Below are 5,468 nucleotides of genomic sequence, written 5' to 3' on the forward strand. Positions count from 1 at the left end.
ATTGGGGGGAAATGGCAAGGCCTCTATATCAGTCACTGGTTGTGGGCTGCCACAGAAAAGCGTATCCTTGAGTGAGACAGCTCTTTGCTGCTGAGGCAAAACTTGAAGAGGCTGACAGTTGAAGACTGTCTGCTGCCAGAACTCCTAGCAGCTGGGGCAACAAGATCTTTCTGGAAAGGGATTTCTACATTTTGTAATTTTTATAATTTTATCAAATTGACATGGCAATTTACACTCTACAGGCAATGTATGAGAATGTATGTTTATCTATTATCCTCCCCAACATAGTGTATTATAAAAATTCTGTATATTTGTCAATCTGGTTAGGTAAAAATGTGACATCTCCATGAGGTTTTAATGTGGTTTTTTTTTTTTTGAGACAGAGATTGGCTCTTGTCACCGAGGCTGGAGTGCAGTGGTGCACTCTCAGCTGACTGCAACCTCCGCTTCCCAGGTTCGAGCGATTCTCCTGCCTCAGCCTACTGAGTAGCTGGAATTATAGGCATGCGCCACCATGCCTGACTAATTTTTGCTAGTAGACACAGGGTTTTACCATGTTGGCCAGGCTGGTCTGGAACCCCTGACCTCAGGTGTTTCACCAACCTTGGCCTCCCAATGTGCTGGGATTACAGGCGTGAGCCCCCCTGCCCGGCTTTTATTTTCTTTTTTTATTTTTATTTTTATTTTGAGACGGAGTCTCGCTCTATTGCCAGGCTGGAGTGGAGTGGAGTAATCTCAGCTCACTGTAGCCTCTGCCTCCTGGGTTCAAGCAATTCTCCTGCCTCAGCCTCCGAGTAGCCAGGACTACAGGCACACACTACCACGCCCAGCTAATTTTTGTAATTTTGTATTTTGTGTTTTTTAGTAGAGACAGGGTTTCACTATTTTGGCCAGGATGGTCTCCATCTCTTGATCTCGTGATCCACTCACCTCAGCCTCCCAAAGTGCTGGTATTACAGACGTGACCCACTGTGCCTAGCAATTTTCCTTTTTTTAAAAAAAATATATTTTGAGGGAAATTGAGCTTTACATGTGTAAGACCCATATGTCCTTTTTCTCTGAATTGACTGTTTATATCCTTTGCATATTTTCCTATTGTATTGAATTTTTTAAAGAGATATATAGGTCCTCTTGGTTTTAGATAAATGAGCCGTACTTTCACCACATAGCTTCCCAAGATAGCCAAATAATAATATTTTGTTAAATTAACATTTTGTGTTTACATGCTTATGACTGTTTCTTAGTCTATTTTCTTTTGCTATAAAAGAATAACCAAGACCAAGTAATTTATAAAGAAAAGAGGTTTATTTCGCTAATGGTTCTGCTGGCTGAAACGTTTGAGGGCGTGGCCCTGGCTTTTGGCAAGGTTTTTGTTTTTGTTTGCCAGAGATAGAGTCTTGCTGTCATCCAGGCTGGAACGCAGTGGCACAACCTCAGCTCATTGCAACCTCTACCTCCAGGTTCAACCGATTCTTCTGCCTCCGCCTCGCAAGTAGCTGGGACTACAAGTGCATGCCACCACACCTGGCTAATTTTTATATATTTAGTAGAGACAGGGTTCTGCCATGTTGGCCAGGCTGGCCTTGAACTCCTGACCTCAGGTAATCTGCCCACCTCAGATCCCAAACTGCTGGAATTACAGGTGTGAACCACCATGCCCGGCCTTGTCAAGGGTTTTCATGCAGTGTCGAAACACGGTGGAGATGGTCAAAGGGGAAGTAGATGCGTGTGAAGAGGGGGAAACCTGAGGGCATCCTGGCTTTATAACAACCCATTCTCTCAGGAATTAATCCATTCCTGAGAGAATTAATACAGTTTCTCAAGGGCAAAAACTCACTGCCTGAAGAACAGCACCAAGTCATTCATGAAGGACCTGCTCTCATAATGCAAATGCTTCCCACTAGGCCCCACCACCCAGCACTGCCAGGTTGGGGATCAAATTTCAACATGAGTTTCCTGGGGACAAACAAACCATATCCAAACCATAGCACTAGGTACATGTTATCCACAACTGATTCATGTGGACTGCTGTGGTTACCTTTCTTTATGCCATTTCCTGGTTTCTCTACAGTTAATAATTGATTCCTTTCTTTATTTTGCTTAGTCTTCTCTGCGTCTATCACTAATTCTTCCTTCAACTCTTCAACAGATATATCACTGTAGTCTGTGCTACCAATATCTTTTTCCTGAATTATTGGGATAATTGCTTCTTTATTATCTCTGTTTCCACTCTCATCTGCCAATAGTCTATTCTCAAATGGAAGTAAGAGTGAACCTTATAAAATGTATGCCAGTCGTTTCACTTCTATAGCAGCTCTCCATCTTCCTCAGAAGCAAAGCAAGTTATTACAGTGATCTATAAGGCCCACAGCATCTGACGTATCCCCCCTACCCTGTACCTCTCTGACCTCATTTATCTTGCTCCTGCATCTGTACCTCTTACACTTCTTCACCCTCACTGGCAGTTCCCTCTTCCTGGAAAATTCTGCCATATATCCATCCACATGACCAATTGTCTAACTTCTCTCAGGTCTTAGTTGAAATATTACTGCACAGTGAGGTCGACCTTGACCATCCTATTTATTATTTATTTATTTTTAGCCAGAAGGTCTGGCTGTCATTTATTGACAGCAGTTTATACACATTTGTTTCCTTCCCATGGCTGTTTCCTTCCCAGCGCAGGCACAGAGCCCTTGAGAAGGGCAGTCTCTGAATGGGGGAGCCAGGAACGCAGGTTGGACATGTCTTTGGCAGGCACATTCAGCCCCAGCAGAATGCAATCCTTCAAGTTGGAATTCCATTGGGTATTTGAGAGGGACCAAGCAGGGGGATAGAGAGGAAGTCTTCGACAGGACTCACATCTCGTTCCAGGCCTCCTTTCTCACTATCCAAATCCATCCAAGTTATAGGACCTGGGGGGTAACAGTCAGGCCCACCCACCTCAACGGGGGCAGATACTTCAGTCTGTGCCAAGTTCACACACATCTGCTTCCGCTGGTCACACAGTTAAAGAGAATCAGCCTTATGGTAAGAGACAGACCGCTTCCTCTCTGCCCCTCTCCAGCGCCTCTCTTGAGCAGCATCTGCACAGGAACCGCTGGGAAGGCAGAGGCCTGTTTTCTCAGTTCAGCCACATGCCCTCATCTGCAAATCTTCCATCAGCGACAGGATGGAGGCCACACATGGACCCAGGCGGACACCTGTCCTCCCCAGTCCATCACACACTGTCCTACCTGCATGCTGCCATATCCTGGTGCTCAGGCCAGAGCTGCCACAGGCTCCGAATTGGGACCTAAAGCCAGTTTGCATAGGCACTTAGCAATTTTTGGTAGGAAGGTGGATAAAAAAGTAGATGGATGTGAGAAGAATGAAAGCGTTTCATTTGATAGACTAATTAGAGATTTGAAGTGATTTTACCTTTATTTCCTTCATTTTAAGCCAATCATGAAATTTCACAGTGATTTCTAGGGTGAGGGCAGAAGGAAGGTAGTGTCAGGAATCATCGGGGCTGTGGCCCAGTCAGCCTGTGGAGGTGCAGGTAGGGTGCACTGGGGCAGCTGGAGGAGCACGGACTGCCCCGCCGGTGGGTAGGTGATGTTCCAAGAGGGTGAGAGCTGGTATGGGATGTCCTCACAGCTTCCAGCTTGCGCAGCTTCATCAGGCCGTCCCCTGCGGTGGCCAGTGAGTTGGCAATCAGCTCAGCTGCCTTGGAGTCACCCTCAGCAGAGATGATAGCCACCTTTTTCTGCTGCTCAGGCTTTTCCACCACAAATCTGGCCCTCTCTGCTTCCTGCTGAGCCACCTATTTGACTTCCACAGCTTCTGTGAACTCCTTCCTGAAGGTCAAATGTGTCAAGGACACGTCGTCCAGGATGAGCCCAAAGGTGGCTGCTCGCTCCATAAGGTTGTTGCTCACCTGCCTGGAGACCAGCTCTCTCTGGGTGATTAGTTCTCCAGCATCAAAGTAAGCCACCGCTGACTTGAGGATCTCGGTCATGATGGACGGCAGCATATGCTCATCATAGTCCTCTTTGATGCTGGTGAAGATGCGAGGAAGCTGGCTAGCAACAGGCCAGAAGAGGATGTGAAGCGTGATGTTGACATTCTGTAAATCTTTGCTACCAGTGATGACTGGCACATTATGTGGCCGAGAACAGCGGTAAAAGATAATTGGTTTCTGTACCCATGGGATGAGAAAGTGAGCCCCTTCCCGTACCACAATGTCATGTACTCCATGGAATCCGTCAAAGATGACAGCTCTGTGCCCAGCATCCACATTATATAAGGCCGAGTTCACCATACGTCCTGCAACAGCTAAGGCTAGGCCAAACTTGCCGACACACTCAAACACTTTGACAGTCATGTTTTCTTCTGCTGGACCCTCTCACACCTGCTTCCACTCTGACCTCCACATGAATTCCCCAACCACGCATGCTCAACCATCCTGTTTAAAGCTGTAATACACACTCTACCCACCTCCCCATCTACAGCAGTTTTAATCCTCCTTCCCCTGCGTTAGTCTTTTTTTTAGATGGAGTCTTGCTCTGTCACCTAGGCTGGAGTGCAGGGGGTTGATCTCGGCTTGCTGCAACCACCGCCTCCCGGGTTCAAGCAATTCTTCTGCCTCAGCATCCTGAGTAGCTAGGACTACAGGCGTGTACCACCACGCCTGGCTAATTTTTATATTTTTAGCAGAGATGGAGTTTCACCATCTTGGCCAGGCTAGTCTCGAACTCCTGACCTTGTGATCCGCCTGCCTCAGCCTCCCAGAGTGCTGGGATTACAGGTGTGAGCCACCATGCCTGGCCTACTTTGTCTTTTTTAATAGTCTTTATTGCCTTCTAGTATGTTATACAGTTTGCTTATTTATTATCTTACTTCCTCTGCTAGAATGAAAGCTCCCTGAAAGTGGCTCCATGTTTGTGACTCAAAGTGAGTACTCAATGAATATTCATTGTGAATGAATATATTTTCTTTTAAAATGTTCAAACTCATCAGAAAAGCTACCACTTTCAGGCAGGCATGGTGGTTCATGCCTGTAATCCCAGCACTTTGGGATGCTGAAGTAGGAGGCCAGCTTGAGCCCAGGAATTTGAGACCAGCTTGGGCAACATAGTGAGATCCCATCTCTAAAAAACAAACAAACAAATAAATAAATGAATGCAACCATTTTCAATTTTGCTCTTCTTGGAACCCCCCTCCCCCATCTTTTTGTTCCAATCTCTGTCATTTGTTTGCTTGGCCTCCTATATAGCTGTCATTCAAGAGCTTACATTCATTATCAATTTGGGAATTCTTTTTGCCTCTCTTACAGATCTCTTAGTACCTGGACTTCGTCTCACTCATTCTTGCTTTGCTCTTTGTTTCTCAATGAGCATTTCTTTTTTATTCTTCCTTTTTGGTGGTAGCCTCCTAAAAAACAATGGAAAGTTTGGCCGGGCGCAGTGGCTCACGCCTGCAATCCCAGC

At 46.0% G+C, this 5,468-nt stretch overlaps 1 pseudogene; it reads right to left on the reverse strand.

Annotated features, from left to right (window-relative positions):
- Positions 1-3,464: 3,464 nt before the first annotated feature.
- On the reverse strand, positions 3,465-4,430 carry LOC108296144 (annotated as a pseudogene).
- Positions 4,431-5,468: the final 1,038 nt, after the last annotated feature.

This window comes from Cebus imitator, unplaced genomic scaffold, assembly GCF_001604975.1.
Source record: "Cebus imitator isolate Cc_AM_T3 unplaced genomic scaffold, Cebus_imitator-1.0 Scaffold686, whole genome shotgun sequence".
In the NCBI taxonomy this organism is placed as follows: Eukaryota; Metazoa; Chordata; class Mammalia; order Primates; family Cebidae; genus Cebus; species Cebus imitator.